This window comes from Biomphalaria glabrata, chromosome 2 (assembly GCF_947242115.1).
Source record: "Biomphalaria glabrata chromosome 2, xgBioGlab47.1, whole genome shotgun sequence".
NCBI lineage: Eukaryota > Metazoa > Mollusca > Gastropoda > Planorbidae > Biomphalaria > Biomphalaria glabrata.
In genome coordinates this window covers 30,594,001-30,611,807 of record NC_074712.1, presented here as the reverse complement: position 1 = coordinate 30,611,807, position 17,807 = coordinate 30,594,001, and the positions used below count along the sequence as shown (strand labels likewise).

At 41.5% G+C, this 17,807-nt stretch overlaps 1 protein-coding gene across 6 annotated transcripts in view; it reads right to left on the bottom strand.

The window, feature by feature from the left end:
* Nucleotides 1–17,807, bottom strand: part of LOC106077997 (netrin receptor UNC5C-like) — a 505,747-nt gene that overhangs the window by 169,102 nt on the left and 318,838 nt on the right. The window lies entirely within an intron of this gene.

Below are 17,807 nucleotides of genomic sequence, written 5' to 3'. Positions count from 1 at the left end.
CAGATGATCAACCAATTTCTCTTCCTGTGTACACATCTGCTGTCATAAGATTAATGCTTCCTCCAACCTTACTTTGGGGTTGCGGTGGCTGTGTGGTTATGCGCTGGGTTTTTGAATTTCGGGATTTTTACTGCGCCCCTGAGTCCACCTAACTCTAATGGGTACCTAACTTTAGTCGGGGGAGTAAAGCGGTTGGTCGTCGTGCTGGTCACATGACACCCTGCTCATTAACCGTGGGCCATAGAAACGATGACCTTAACATAATCTGCCCTACCGCAAGGTCTGAAGGGGGAGCTTTACTTTACAACCAAACTCAGTGTAAAAGGTCACATCGCTAAATAGGACCTTTCCTTTTTTTTTTTTGTAACTACATCTTATTTGGGCCCTTTAAAAAAACAAAGCTTGACACCTGCAGTGTAATTTCGTGACAGGACAGGACACCTGTAGCGACAGGTCTCGAGCAGACAACACGTAACAAGGGGCTCAAGAAATTAGCATCGGGTTGGTCAAGGGCACTTATCCTCCTTTCAGAGTAGGAGCAATTAGACTGGTTGGTGCACTCAGCGTGACCTTGTGAAGTTGTGCGCTTTCCAGACGTCAGTGCAAACCTTTCTACGATTTCCCAATGCATACAATCCCAAAGTACACACGATTGCACCCCCCCAACACTTTTTTTTCTAAAACAAATCAACACAGAGAAAACCAATCAATGACATTAGGGGAGGGGGGGGGGGGTCATCTAAAACTACATTCCCAGGGAAACAGGCTTTGCTTAATTATTATGTCAATATGTTCGGTTTTGTTTTATTTATTTTTTTTTTTTTTTAAATGAGTTCTCTTTGTTTATAATACTGATAATTGTAATATTTTATATACTTATACTGCTCCATTTTAGAAGTACAATAACTTTTTGCAAACTCCAACACTATCAACAGCTTGTATGAGATCTAGGCCGCACTAGACCACGTGATTCAAACGTTTTTCAATTCTAGCTTTACTTTTTGAATTGCTATTAATAAATAAAAAAAAATATAAATACACGAAGAAGGCAGAATGAAGTTATCTCGCTCTCTTCAAGGTCAAGCAGAGAAAGGAGTTACCTCCCCTTGATTAACTTTTCCTATGCCGGGCCTTGAGCCATTCTGATCAAATGATGTCTAAACAGGCTGAAGTTATTCAACGTCCAGCTTCACCTAGACCAGTCCATGACATCGATCTGGTTTACATTGAACTCATTTCTAGTACGGTACCTGGATAGGTGTAGGAGTTAAAGGCCAGTATTGAGAGAGACAGACAGAGAGATGGAGAGAGAGAGATGGAGAGAAATGGGACAAGAAGTGGCAGTGAAGCGTACAGCATAAAATAAAACATTTGTTTCAAAAATTATATGATATATATATATATATATATATATATATATATATATATATATGTATTTACCACACACACACACACAGGCATACATTGGTTCTCTTATTTAGCTGCAGGTGTAATGAGATACAAGGCAGGTGAAAAAAAAAAAGAAGCAACAACAGACAGGTGAATAGCTTGAGGCATGAAGAGGAAGCTTGTTAAAAGGGGCGTAGATCTCTTGATACGGACATTCATAAAAGAAACAACAATGATAGAGTACTTAGTAGAAGGACGGCGCTTGAACAGAAGACGTTATCTCCAGCTCAGGGATTTGACAGCCATTCGACTCACAGTGGTTTTTTAATAGGTGCAAAATATGTGGAGGCGTGGGGGGAGGGGGGTGTCACTAGAGGAAAAACAAAGAGACAGCTATTAAAATAAAAAAAACGAACTTAAACTAAAAAGAAAAACAAAGAGACAGCTATTAAAATAAAAAAAACAAACGAACTTAAACTAAAAAGAAAAACAAACAAACGGACAAACAAATGGAGTCACACTTTACAATTTTCTTAAAGATGAACTTGTAACAAAACTTACGCCTACCAATTGTAAGGGTTACCATCTACCCTCCTCACACACGTACACGCACAGGCCGGGGGGGGGGAGGAGCTGAACACCACATGACAGATAGGACTTCGTGGGGCACGTGCGCGGCTGGGACCCCCACAGAAAGTTTATTGTCTATGTGATGACTCTCTGGCCTAAGCACGACTCACTCCCCTCCCTTACTCACGCGAAGGAAATAATTAGAAGTCTACAGTTTCTCTAAAAAAAATTGGCTGCCTCTCACCTCTTTTCTCGAGCTGTCCTTTTCATTCACGTGTGTGTGTGTGTGTGTGTGTAATTCCGAGAATGAGTGAGTAAATGAGATCGAGTGAGTGAGTGAGACAAACGAGAAAAAGTGTGTGCGAGAGAGAGAGAGAGAGAGTGAGGAATTAGAAAAGGATGGTGTTTAACCTATGTTTGAGTTATTCCCCCTAATAATCCATCAAAATAAATTGTTTTGTCATTGTTAAAGACACGCCAACTAATCCACAATGGGTTAGGGTTAGGCTGTGGTGTGAACTGCACAGTTCTACGTAGGAGTCAGAGAAATAGCCGTCAAGGGGGCGTCTACTGCAAGGGGCGGTAAGTTGTCAAACCGTTTCCCTAAATTCCTGATATTATGTGACAGTGTGGAAATATCAGCCCTTCTAAAGAGGGAGAGAACGAGAGAGAGAGAGAGAGAGAGAGAGTGAGAGAGAGAGAGCTTGTGTGTACTGGTCAGGAGGCCAGGGGAAGTCTGTTTTATTTTTATTCTGCATGAGGTAGCAATGCCAAGAGAAGGGGCAGTGGATGGGAGATACTTATTTGTACTTTTGTCTTGTTTTATTGGTCTGAATGATTGTACAGTTATAAAAGTGATGGTGGGGTTGTGATGGTGGTCAGCAGGCAGGGACCTAGAGACACCGGTAAAGGTATTTAGGCAGACTTAGTGAAGAAGACTTGCAAGATAATGACAGACCAGGTCCTCACCCTCAGAGTCAGAGCTTTACATTCTAAATAGAACACAAATCTAGATCCACCATACATCTAAAACCACCACACATCCATCCCAAATGTAGAGCCACCATCCATCTAAAACCACCAGACATCCATCCCAAATCTAGAGCCACCATACATCTAAAACCACCACACATCCATCCCAAATCTAGAGCCACCGTACATCTAAAACCACCACACATCCATCCCAAATCCAGAGCCACCATACATCTAAAACCACCACACATCCATCCCAAATCTAGAGCCACCATACATCTAAAACCACCACACATCCATCCCAAATCTAGATCCACCATACATCTAAAACCACCACACATCTATCCCAAATCTAGATCCACCATACATCTAAAACCACCAGACATCCATCCCAAATCTAGAGCCACCATACATCTAAAACCACCACACATCTATCCCAAATCTAGAGCCACCATACATCTAAAACCACCACACATCCATCCCAAATCTAGATCCACCATACATCTAAAACCACCACACATCCATCCCAAATCTAGATCCACCATCCATCTAAAACCACCAGACATCCATCCCAAATCTAGATCCACCATACATCTAAAACCACCAGACATCCATCCCAAATCTAGAGCCACCATACATCTAAAACCACACACATCCATCCCAAATCCAGAGCCACCATACATCTAAAACCACCACACATCCATCCCAAATCTAGAGCCACCATACATCTAAAACCACCACACATCCATCCCAAATCTAGAGCCACCATACATCTAAAACCACCACACATCCATCCCAAATCTAGAGCCACCATACATCTAAAACCACCACACATCCATCCCAAATCTAGAGCCACCATACATCTAAAACCACCACACATCCATCCCAAATCTAGAGCCACCATACATCTAAAACCACCACACATCCATCCCAAATCTAGAGCCCCCATTTCTCTTAGAGCTACCACAAATCTAGACCCGCCACATATCTAGAACCATCACACGTTTAGAGCCACAACATATCTAGACGAGTCATTGCATAACTAGAGCCATCCTACATCTAGAGCCATCCTACATCTAGAGCCATCCTACATCTAGAGCCACCCTACATCTAGAGCCATCCTACATCTAGAGCCATCCTACATCTAGAGCCACCCTACATCTAGAGCCATCCTACATCTAGAGCCATCCTACATCTAGAGCCATCCTACATCTAGAGCCATCCTACATCTAGAGCCACCCTACATCTAGAGCCACCCTACATCTAGAGCCATCCTACATCTAGAGCCATCCTACATCTAGAGCCATCCTACATCTAGAGCCATCCTACATCTAGAGCCACCCTACATCTAGAGCCATCCTACATCTAGAGCCATCCTACATCTAGAGCCATCCTACATCTAGAGCCATCCTACATCTAGAGCCACCCTACATCTAGAGCCATCCTACATCTAGAGCCACCCTACATCTAGAGCCATCCTACATCTAGAGCCATCCTACATCTAGAGCCATCCTACATCTAGAGCCACTACTTTTTATTTCACTAAAATATGAGAAAAAAATCGGACTTTTCTAAACGCATGTGTTTTTAAAAAGTCGTCACTTCAGGACTCACAACAAGACTAAGTGGTGTCTAAGTCTATACGTCTCATTGTCATGTGTCTCATTGTCATGTGTCTCATTGTCATGTGTCTCATTGTCATGTGTCTCATTGTCATGTGTCTCATTGTCATGTGTCTCATTGTCATGTGTCTCATTGTCATAAGTCTATTTGGTTCCTAAGAAAAACAAAATCACCCTCACAGCTGTAATGAGTATCCCCACCAATCCCACACAATAACACACTTCATGTTATACATCTATTCTGTGAGTGGAACGTAAGCGATAGTTTAAATAATGACTAGCCTCGTTTTAGTAATAGTCAATGGCGGAAACATGCATAAATCTACACATGAAAGGCAAAAGAAGTCCCCCCCCCCCAAAAAAAAAAAGGTATCAGGTGCTTTTGGAGGTAGAGGGTAGAAAGTGAACCACAGTTTACCATTTTGCTCAGACACGCTTCATAAATGAACTTCTGCCACTCTTTGTCGTGTTTCAGAGCCCAGGTAGTGGAATAAACAAATAGACATACCCGCTTACCCAACAAATGTAAACATTCCTAATTTTAGACTCGGGCTAAACTTTCTAATGTAAACAAATTTTCAGCAAGAAACAAAAACTTGAAGCTATTGCTTATCGGGAATTTTCAACCGTTTCAAGGAAGCAATTTCAATAGAGAACCCCTTTAACCCAGCTCTCTATAGTGGTGCACAACACTTAATAAGTAGCCTCCCCTTTTGTTTTTACTCTTCCCTTTCCCCAGTATGCATCCCCTTTGTAAGAGACAGACACATTGGGTTGAAAAACAAAACAAACTCTTTCGAGGGGGGAGGGACAATAAACAAAAGTATTGACTTATTGATAAATTAGTGCCAATCAGATCTGTCTTCGCTGAAAAGTGACAGGGGAGAGAAGCCAAGAAGGCGGGAGAAGAAAGGCGGGCAGACGTGAGTGATGAAATTCTTCGGAGTGACTTCCCTTTAACTACCTCAATTATTCCAGAAGGGGAATCACTCGAGACACAAACAATAGATTTCCAAATTGCAGAGAGACAGAAGGAGAGAAATGGAGAAAGAAAACCAGTGAGGCAGTGGGGAGAAGAGAGAGGAACCAGAGATGTCCCTTGCAAGGGGCGTTCATAGGGGCGCTTTGCGGAAAGGGAAGAGTGCGAAATTCTTGAGAGGGAAAAGGGAGGGGGGTCAACTCACACTCCGTAAAGACACACACACACAAAAAGAGGTGTATTTCTCCCTAGAAAATCGAGAACAGATGTATTCAATACAAACACAATTACATTACATAAGAGTCGGGAAGGGAGTGGAGCATCCGACAACCTAAGATGTTCCGCGGATGAATTAGATTTGTGGTAGGTGGGTGTTTTTAGGCAATTTTTTTAAAGGATGAAGGCTACTAGGGTCAAGAAGCTTACTCATAGCCTCTAATCTATTTGCTTAAGACTTTACAGCCAATGCTCCTAGAATAAACCAGTGACAGTGTACGCTAGGAGAGAAAAGGAAACTCGCCAAAAAACTGAAGATTTTTATATTTAGAAACTTAGAAATGACTTTTGAAAAGGCTCCAGAGTCCAATACAAATATGTCTCACAGTGAAAGGATGTTTAAACGTGCTACGTTGATTTAACAGGCCAGGATGTTTGCCAGTTAAAAGCAAGCGTGCACCAACGACAAGTTACTTTCCAATGAAATGGACACAGATATAAGTCGTTATGTGAATTAAATGGAGATTGTATTGGCTTACACTTGCAGATAATTACGTAAACATTACACAACTAAAAAAAAACGAAAAAAAAAGTTGTCAGTTTAAGAGCCACAAGAAATAGAACTATTTTTTTTGTGTGTAGAATTTTTTAAGCACAGGTGGTGCGGTTGTGTTTTGACAGGTAAACGTAGACGGTGTGAAATCTTTGCTACCAACTCTCGAGCTGCTCACAGTAACGTAGACCTAGCTACATCTCGCCATGGCGCCCTTTATGTTTCTTTTTTTTTTTATTATTGAACGCCCGGCTCTGTAAGTAAAAGCTCGGGCTCTGGGTCCTCCCCCAAGGTTCGAGCTCTGGGCTGACTGCGAAAAGAGCACCTCATAAATTGTGACATTCCCGTTTCTTCGGCTACTCACAGGCGGCCATCAAGTCGTCTGGAGGGAAAGGGCAATTAATCCGCTACACAGTTCCGGTGATGGACCCGAGCAGTGTGTGTGTGCGTGTGCAGGCCTATGTGTTGGGTTGAGGAAAGGTGTTTTGCCTCTTATTCAGTGTGTGTGTGTGTGTGTGTGCGCGCGCGCGCTAGGGTCAGGAAGATAAGGTAGAATTGAAAGTAAGAAAAATAAAGTTCCCCTTTCAAACCTTGCTATCTATAGAACAGATCTGTTTCTAAAGCCGACTGTTAACGAGGGTCTCATGTGGCCAGCACAAAGACCTCCGCCTTTGCGTTTTCCCAACTCATGTCAGGTACTCATTGGAGTTGGATGGACTCATGGGCGTCCTAAAAAATCCTAAAATTCAGAACCCCAGACGTCGCCGACATTTGGGAACCAAGCGCACTAGCTCTCAGCCACCAAGCCTCCTAGTAGTTTACTTCACAATGACAGGGAATGAGTTAATTGTGTACACAACAAAAGAAGGAGCCGATGTAGAAGCGCAATGTGGTAGTGTACATGAACTTGTGGTAGTTTACATGAACTTGTGGTAGTTTACATGAACTTGTGGTAGTGTACATGAACTTGTGGTAGTGTACATGAACTTGTGGTAGTGTACATGAACTTGTGGTAGTGTACATGAACTTGTGGTAGTGTACATGAACTTGTGGTAGTGTACATGAACTTGTAGTAGTGTACATGAACTTGTGGTAGTTTACATGAACTTGTGGTAGTGTACATGAACTTGTGGTAGTGTACATGAACTTGTGGTAGTTTACATGAACTTGTGGTAGTTTACATGAACTTGTGGTAGTGTACATGAGCTTGTGGTAGTTTACATGAACTTGTGGTAGTGTACATGAACTTGTGGTAGTGTACATGAACTTGTGGTAGTTTACATGAACTTGTGGTAGTGTACATGAACTTGTGGTAGTGTACATGAACTTGTGGTAGTGTACATGAACTTGTGGTAGTTTACATGAACTTGTGGTAGTGTACATGAACTTGTGGTAGTGTACATGAACTTGTGGTAGTGTACATGAACTTGTGGTAGTGTACATGAACTTGTGGTAGTGTACATGAACTTGTGGTAGTTTACATGAACTTGTGGTAGTGTACATGAACTTGTGGTAGTGTACATGAACTTGTGGTAGTTTACATGAACTTGTGGTAGTGTACATGAACTTGTGGTAGTGTACATGAACTTGTGGTAGTGTACATGAACTTGTGGTAGTGTACATGAACTTGTGGTAGTGTACATGAACTTGTGGTAGTTTACATGAACTTGTCTGTTCGTTTCTCAATCAAAGTGTATCTTGATGCTAACCAAAATACTAGGTATTAACCCAACTCTACAGCTCAGGTTGTTGCACAGACTTGAACCTTGCCACTTCCAGCCTCTCTATCAGTGTTAGCAGGCTGACTATCTCAAATGTAGGGTGATGCGCCCCCTCCCCAAGTTTTCAGGTCTGAACATAAAGTTTTATTGGCTAACGTGTCCTAGCCGTGAGAGGGGCAGATAGCGCCACTGACTCCCCACAATCTGAGACTCTATCTTTTGAGACGTCAGGCCCGAGGGCTGACTCTATCTTCATTGAAACTTAGGGAGGGGAGAGAGAGAGAGAGGGGGGGGGCAGAAAATGGAGGAGCTGAGATCTTCTATATTTAAACGCGTTACATCAGACAATGCTGCCTCCAAAAGGCAATACTTTGTCTTCGTGCTAACGTAAGGAAACCGGGTGCTCAAATACAGATACAATGACATTGTAGGACAGCGCACACAGAAATGTGTGTGTGTGATGTATTTGTGTTTCTTAATGCATGTGTTTGTGTGTCTGTGTGATCAGATTTGTGGCGTTCTGTATCGAACGGCAATGTCAGAGGACATCATACATCCCTTTATTCTCAGAGGACATCATACATTCTTTTATTCTCACAGGCCATCATACATCCTTTTATTCTTACAGGACATCATACATCCCTTTATTCTCAGAGGACATCATACATCCCTTTATTCTCAGAGGACATCATACATGCCTTATTCTCAGAGGACATCATACATCCCTTTATTCTCAGAGGACATCATACATCCCTTTATTCTCAGAGGACATCATACATCCCTTTATTCTCAGAGGACATCAAACATCCCTTTATTCTCAGAGGACATCATACATTCCTTTATTCTCAGAGGACATCAAACATCCCTTTATCTCAGAGGACACATACATCCCTTTATTCTCAGAGGACATCATACATCCGTTTATTTTCATAGGACAATTAAAACGTTTCGAATGTAATAGCAAACAGATGAGAAGGAAGGCAGAATAACAATTGGTCAGGCCTGGCCTGATTTTAACTAACTCATGCCCCCCCCCCCCCCTCAAGTGTCACTGGACCAATAATTAAGCCACAGACGAGATGAGTTCTATTGAATTTCAAGTTCCAGTCCCTCAGTCAATTCTAATAACCTTTTAGTCAATATTCATTGAAGCAGAGAAAAAATGTTTAAACCTGTCCAAAGATTTCTGCGTAGGATGCGGGGAGCGGGGGTCTATATTATCAGTTCTTGTAGGGCTACTATAATCATCTTGTCCGTTATTGGACACACCCGCTCCACCCTACACACACTGATCAGAAGGTCCAGGTGTACCAAAAAAAAAAGACCAAAAACCTTCCCGGGACGCCCCTGTCACTTTTCTCCCCATTACCCGACACCTTTTCTTATTTTCACAGTGTGGTCATGACCGGATGTTAAGATAGGATCCATCACACGAGCTAATTGGACACGGGTGGAGGGAATGAATGCAAGCCATCGTCTATCTCTTCCCAGCCTGCCCAAGACTGTCAACAGAAATATTACCCCAGCGGTAGTGACCAGGTCCACAATGTCAACTGATCGTCATATCGCATTGAAATTTGAGGGGAGAAAAAAAAAAGGTCCCGCCAGCGGTCCGCAAGTGAATACATGCTTCGACCGTAAGGGAATATTTATGCGGGCATCAGACGAGCAAGAGAAGCCCTGACTGTTCCGTCACACCACGTTATAAATATTCAGTGGGGAAGAGGTCAGTGCCGGAGTTGTCCAAAACAATGAATATAAAGCTTCAAACTGACCGCTGGTCAACAAGGGGGATTAGATAATACCGGGAGGATGCGTTTGAGTACTGAACTTATCTGAATTGTAAAGATGAAACTTATGCCATGAATCACGACGTTTGCTGGTAGAACAGCAGAGAAGGGAGGACCGGGCTGGGCGAGTGGTCACGTGTTGGGCTTCTAATGGCTGAGCAATGTGTTAGCTAGACAACATCATTGTAAACCGCTGGCGGGAGAAACTTTTAAACTGAACTATGGATCTCTAAATCCTATTGGTCAATCTAATGTTTTAAAAGAGAGAGAGAGAGAGAGAGAAAGGGTATAATCGATAGACAGACAGACAGACAGACAGATAGACAGACAGACAGACAGACAGACAGACAGACAGACAGACAGACAGACAGATAGATAGATAGATAGATAGATAGATAGATAGATAGATAGATAGATAGATAGATAGATAGATAGATAGATAGATAGATAGATAGATAGATAGATAAAGAGGGGTTGCAGTGTTATTTTAAGACATTAAATAGAAGAAATAAAATTGGCTATCACAAATACTCAAGCATGCACATCCACACATACAAACACATACTCGCAAACACATACAAATTACAAACACATACTCGCAAACACATACAAATTACAAACACATAATCGCAAACACACAAATGTGATCAAGAGAAAAGGCGGCGCTTTCAAGGGAATATTAATTGGAAATACTTAACTATGAGTCCACCTCTGAGACCGTCTTCCAAGACGTATACAACTAATGAGCCTCACCTATTTACTAAGCTTCAATCAATGTCAAATGTCAAATTGCCATTCATCAAAATATATATAATATTTGTATTTATTTATAAGTCAGACATATATTTGACATTTTATCTGATAATTTGAACATTTTCTTTAAAGTAAAAAGGTCTAATTAGGCAATTCATTTTAAGATAAGATAAGAGAGAGAGAGAGAGAGAGAGAAAGAGAGAGAGAGAGAGAGAGAGAGAGAGAGTCCATGTGAAGAGAGACGAGTAAGAGAGTGAGAGGTTAATAACATTAAGCACACCCTCTCTGGCCATATCTGGCGCCCAGACCTGGGCAAAGGGCGCATCTGGAGTGGCAGAACCTGTTTATTATCACCCGCCACCCATCTTACACTTAATATACATACACACGCGCGCCTCGTGACCCCCAGCTGGAGATCTCGCTGGGTCGCTCCTATTGGGTTTTCAACTGTACCACTACAAAACCCTAAGCGACGTGCCTGGTCAGACTTTAAGAAAGGGGGAGGGGAGGGGACAACGTTCTCGTCAGCACGACTTATCTTATAATGAACTGATTAGCTTAAGAAGAGCAGCTTATCCAAAAAAAAACAACAAAAAAACTACCTCTCGTGGTCTTTACAGTGGAAAGACATCGAGAGAGAGCGGGGGGGGGGGGCTTCAAGCTACATAAGACTCCGGAGGGGGGCGCGGTCGAGGGAACCAGTTCAAAGACTCACTGGGGTTTGCGTAGTGCATCCTTACGTCACAGACGGGAAAGTTCTCAGCGGGAGGGGGGGGGGAATGCAAAACAAAACAAAAAAAAAAGGGGGGGGGGCAGAGAGAAGAATTCCAAAGACTAAAAGATGATGGAAACTTTATACTACAGAGGTCAAGGTCGATTATTACATAAATGTTCTGTTAATTTGCTACATTATGAGCAAACAGATCTACAGATCTACAGATTAGTCGTCTGGATTCCCTGCATCTATCCAGATGTGGAAGACCATCGGACTGGAACCAATTAAGCGTTGCCGATTTACCCGAACATGATTTGTTGCTTATCTATAGTTCATCCTGGGGTGACCAGATCAAATCTTGGCTGTAACACTGTAACACTGTAACACTGTAACACTTTTCTGTTTCATCTCATCTCTTTGTGCGACTTTTTTTTTTCTTTAAAATTATACAGCTCCTCCATCGTGTTTCAATGATACAGTTCCTCCATCGTGTTTCAATGATACAGCTCCTCCATCGTGTTTCAATGATACAGCTCCTCCATCGTGTTTCAATGATACAGCTCCTCCATCGTGTTTCAATGATACAGCTCCTCCAACGTGTTTCAATGATACAGCTCCTCCATCGTGTTTAAATTATACAGTTCCTCCATCGTGTTTCAATGATACAGTTCCTCCAACGTGTTTCAATGATACAGTTCCTCCAACGTGTTTCAATGATACAGCTCCTCCATCGTGTTTAAATTATACAGCTCCTCCATCGTGTTTCAATGATACAGCTCCTCCATCGTGTTTCAATGATACAGCTCCTCCATCGTGTTTCAATGATACAGCTCCTCCAACGTGTTTCAATGATACAGCTCCTCCATCGTGTTTAAATTATACAGCTCCTCCATCGTGTTTCAATGATACAGCTCCTCCATCGTGTTTCAATGATACAGCTCCTCCATCGTGTTTCAATGATACAGCTCCTCCATCGTGTTTAAATTATACAGCTCCTCCATCGTGTTTAAATTATACAGTTCCTCCATCGTGTTTAAATTATACAGTTCCTCCATCGTGTTTAAATTATACAGTTCCTCCATCGTGTTTAAATTATACAGTTCCTCCATCGTGTTTAAATTATACAGTTCCTCCATCGTGTTTAAATTATACAGTTCCTCCATCGTGTTTAAATTATACAGTTCCTCCATCGTGTTTAAATTATACAGTTCCTCCATCGTGTTTAAATTATACAGTTCCTCCATCGTGTTTCAATTATACAGTTCCTCCATCGTGTTTCAATGATACAGCTCCTCCATCGTGTTTCAATGATACAGCTCCTCCATCGTGTTTAAATTATACAGTTCCTCCATCGTGTTTAAATTATACAGTTCCTCCATCGTGTTTAAATTTGAGCATCAACTTATTTTCATGGAACTCGAAGATGGCTGTGAAGTCCAATCTTTGTTTTGAAAAACAGACCGCACTCAAGGCAAGGGGGGTAATATTTACCGCTAAGTTGGTCTATTGCAGGACTGCCTGCTTTTGTTCTCTTTTTTATTTGTCCTATTTCTTAAGTTTTAATACTCTTAATTGTAACGGATGCATGTGTAGTCAGGTGTAGCTGAAGTATTTCTAAAGATGGTTATGTAGACTAATTGCGTGCGTACCTTGTATGTTGTATTTTCAATCCGCGAGTTCTTCATGCACACGTCACAAATATAGATAAGGTACTAAACAGGAACACAGACTCAATGACTAAGTTGACTCAAGGTGAACTTCAAACAAACGTTTATTACAGAATGGTCCACAGTCTAGTCTGTCACTATAGAACGATGTTATCCCCTTGAGAATCTAGCGGTAACTGATTAATTCTAAGTCTATCCTAATCTCTAACCCAAAGTCTATGTCGTCACTAATAAATGTATGTTCACTGTCGGTCTAACAAAGTGCGCAACCCAACTAACTCAACTAGCTATCTAACATAATGTAGTTTTTGTATAGGCCTATATATATATGGCACGGAGCACTCTGGGCGACAATGGAAAAGTACAACATTAATAAAAACATAATCAAAGTTATCCAGAACCTCTACAAGGAGGCCACCAGTGCGGTGTACTTCAACAATAATATTGGGGACTGGTTCAAAACCACAGTTGGAGTAAGACAAGGCTGCCTACTGTCACCAACACTCTTCAATATCTTCCTTGAAAGGATAATGGAAGATGCCCTCGAGGGCTATGAAGGTACTGTTAGCATTGGAGGAAGAAGAATTACTAACTTGCGCTTCGCAGATGACATAGACGGCCTAGCAGGGACAGAAGAAGAACTAGCTGACCTGGTGATGCGCATTGACAAGACTTCCGCAGCATATGGCATGCAAATAAATGCCGAAAAAACTCAAATTATCACCAATAGCCATCAGGGCTTTAAAAGAGGCATCAGTATTGGAGGTGAAAAGCTAACTAGTGTTAACAGCTTCAAATACCTCGGAGCTATTGTCTCAGATGAGGGAACAAAACCCGAATTATTGGCCCGAATAGCACAGTCCACAGCAGCCCTTTCAAAACTTAAAATAATATGGAAAGATAAGGGCTTAGCCCTCGGCACCAAAATTAGACTGATGCGCTCTCTGGTCATGGCCACATTTTTATATGCTTGTGAGTCGTGGACGTTGAATGCAGAGCTTGAGAGGAGGATCCTAGCAATGGAATTGAGATGCTACAGAAGGATCCTAGGCATCACATTCAAAGACCGCATCACAAACCAAGAAATCAGAGACAGGGTTACTGTAGCGATCGGAGCTCATGACGACCTGCTAACTATTGTGAAAAAACGAAAGCTTAAAACCTTTGGCCACATTACGAGATCTACGGGGCTCGCAAAGACCTTTCTTCAGGGAACAGTGCCAGGAAAAAGAAGAAGAGGCAGACAGAAAAAGCGATGGGAGGACAACATTAAAGAATGGACAGGCCTGCCATTGAGAGAGGTTCTGAACAAGGCAAAAAAAAGGGAGGAATGGAGAAAGACGGTCGACAAATCTTGCCTGGTGCCCCAACGGTCCAACAGACTAAGGGATAGGTAAAAAAAGGTAATATATATATATATATATATATATATATATATATATATATATATATATATATATATATATATATATATATATATATATATATACGAAACCATATATATATTTATCAGAGTTTCAAAGACTCGATATTTCTCCCCAAATCTGGGGTCTGAACGACAAAAGATCGTTTGATGATATATCCAAAAGTAAAAAAAAAAAAAGAATAGAAAGAAAGGGGAGACAACAAAGTTCACAGGGCGACAGGGGCGTCCCTAGAGACGTGTGGTTGCCTCATCCGTCACACGCAACTCACAGCATACAGAAGCCATTGAGTTAAGACATCAAAGTGGCGCCCCTCTCCCCAGACCCAGCTGGAGCAGCTCTGAGACACCGGTGCCGATTCCTTATTGGCTGTGGGTTCACCAGCTACAACAGGCGCGCTGATGATGAAGGTATGCCTAGACCAGCGAGTCGCTGCGTCATACATTTGTTGTGTTGATTCTGAGACTAGAAACAGCGGACGTGACGTATGGTATGCACTCAGATCGAAGAGTTTATAATAGAAGTATTTGAGACCATGTAAAGAACTCAAATTTTTAAAAGAACTGTTGTAACAATGTTAAGTTTTAAACCCAAAGTTAGGTTTTAGCTTAGAGCCCTCACATGTTTGGACAAAGTTGGGAGAAATTCATAAGGCTGTTTTAGACTCGACCTGAGCGTGCTGGCTGAATCATACAACGTTTAACTTGTTTACTTATGGACTCATTTTCCACATTTTCGGGACTAAGACGCCCCTGATTTTACTTGGGAAAGTAAAGGCGGATAGTCGTTTTCCTGGTCATAATGCACACGCTTTAACCGCGGGCCATAGAAATGACCCTTTCACCATTTTCCGCATCGATCGCAAGGCAATGCTCTGGTGCAACTGCATAGGACGTATCATTAACATTGAACAACAGACATTGTAATTTTATGTTTAAATACCAATGTTAAAGTTGAGTTGAATGATTCAGTCTAACACAGTAGCAGTGAAGTGTGAGCCAGAAGTACATCTTCCAATCGAATCACTCAGCTAGACAGAGAGCACTCTTCTCTCACATTGAAACGAGCACCACGGACACAACTGAAAGAACCTGACAGCCAGTAGTATCCTTATCGGGTTTCGAACCCCGGATCTTGGTGTCAGCGTAAGCCTATCGCTTCCCGAAACACCCGAGCCGGCTTTCCGTAGCGTCAGTACCTGCGCTGTACAACCATGTGGATGTGAGAAGAACATTGACATAGACCACACCATCATCGCACCATAAACACACCATTGTACAGGAGTATAAACACACCATAACATTAAGTAGAGGTAAACACGGGCTCCCGTGTTCTGTTTTTATGGCTACCTCTGGACTGTAAAGGTAGCTACACAAAGGACGTCCAGGTAGTACAATGCCAAGGTGCTAGATCAAGGTATTCTGATGACGTCTTTTACGCTGTTTTCAGAACGTATACCCGCCACATAAAAAGGAGGGGTGCGGGGCTCGACAAATCTGACATAAACGCTTATTTTGGGGGAGGGGAGGGATCTCGGACGTCGCGCGATTGTTTCATCTCTTTGAAACTGTTGAGTAGAAATGTCTGCAGACGTGAAGTTACAAAGCGATATCTATTTGAAATGGAAAAGTTTCCCGCGCTTTACCTGAGTATCATCTTTAATCTAACTAGTGTTAGGGTTGGTCAGAAAACATTCCAATAGACTTTGGAATGGTAGCGACTCTTAGAGTAAAATTCGTTTTAATCCTTATAAGTGTTTTGTTTAGGGGCGAAAGTTCTTAAGAGCCCCTCAGGTTTGAAAATAGTTAGTCAACTATTATGAATGAATGTATCATCACATTTTGAACAGTTCGCGTCTGCTCCGATGAACTGTTGATAAGTAATAGTTCTGCATCCACTAGATTTAGAGACGAGTTGAGAGGGGGGTTGGGGGAGGGTTAGAGGATCTGGTGTGTATAACTAATTAAACAATTTTATTTACTAGAGCAGTTGGAATAGGTTGGCGCCCCTCCCCTCTCGTTCCTTTTACCATAAACGGCATTCCTCTGGCGCCACACATTCTGGCACGAGGGGTCCTGGTCGCGTGATCTCTCTGGAGTTCAACATTTATTTAGATGTAGCGCTCCCATTACAGAGATTTGTCTTGCAGAGTCACCTGTCACAGGAAATATCTCTCTGGGTATTTTCTCTTTAATCTAGATTTAGGTGGGGGAAAAAAAGAGGGAGGGGGGAGCACGAGAAGGAAATTGTGTTATTTATTCAGCGCTACATGGTCTATTTTCTCTCATAAAACTCAAAAGAGTTGGCAACTCTTAGCTTCATTACCGTGGGATTACACATGATTTGCAAGTCCATGTCTAGCCAAGTGATGCCAATCTAGGCAATTTATGAAAAATTAAAAACACGCATGTTAAATGCAGTTTGCTTCCGCCTCGCTTTCTAATTAAAAGAGGGGGGGGGGGAAAGCCAAATAGGATTAAAGAATAAGCTAATTTTGGCCTTCAGCGTTTTTAATTGCAATAATGGTTTACACAAAAAATGCCACATGGCCAGTGTTTTAACCTTTTTATAGTAAATAATTTTGAAATAAGAGAAATGCAGTTTTGGTTTGCTAATATGACATCAATTATAATTAGAAAATGCTTTTTGGTAAAACCGCAAGACCTAGTCTGGAGTGGAGTTCCTGAATTTGCAGATAATTTTTTTAAAGCCAATAACTGTCTGTTTCCTTAATATATTCCTATATCTGTATTGGATCAGAATATAAGCCAGCCACGTCTCCAGGACGTGTGTTTTATAATTGTAAGACTCCAAATAGAACTTAAAAGCAAGGAGCAAAGAACTTGATTTCCAGACCTTAGGGTCTTCTCATGGGGAAGATTGAGATATAACTGTTTTAGGGATATTTAGGACTCCCCTGAGTCAACTAATTGGTTCATTGCGTTTGCTGTGAAGTTATGAAGCAGACTTGTACATTCAAGCAATGAAGAGAATCAAAGGTGGTACCATAAATAAGTAATTAAAAAAAAAAATATCAATTCCTACTTTATCTTCAAATAACATAGGAAACCAAACAGTCCTCTTTTACTTTTCATTAATACATTTAGTCTTACCATTGCATGGGGGCGGCCATAAACAAAGGGGATATTACTAACACAGAGGAATTAAAAAGAAAACATATTTGTTAGTTCTCTTGAGTCCTAGAGATGATAAACATTTTTTTATTAATTCAATAATTAATGAAGGATTCTTTCTGAAATTTCAACTCGATAGGACAATGAAAAAAAAAGTCAAATAAATTATTTCCTTTTTTTTTTCGGTGTATGAAGAAAATGCAAGTTAACAGGGCCCACTTACATGGTCACGTGATAATCTTATTAAACCATACTTAATTCACTATACAGCGTTGTTGTCCGCTTTTTCTTCAGCTCAGAGT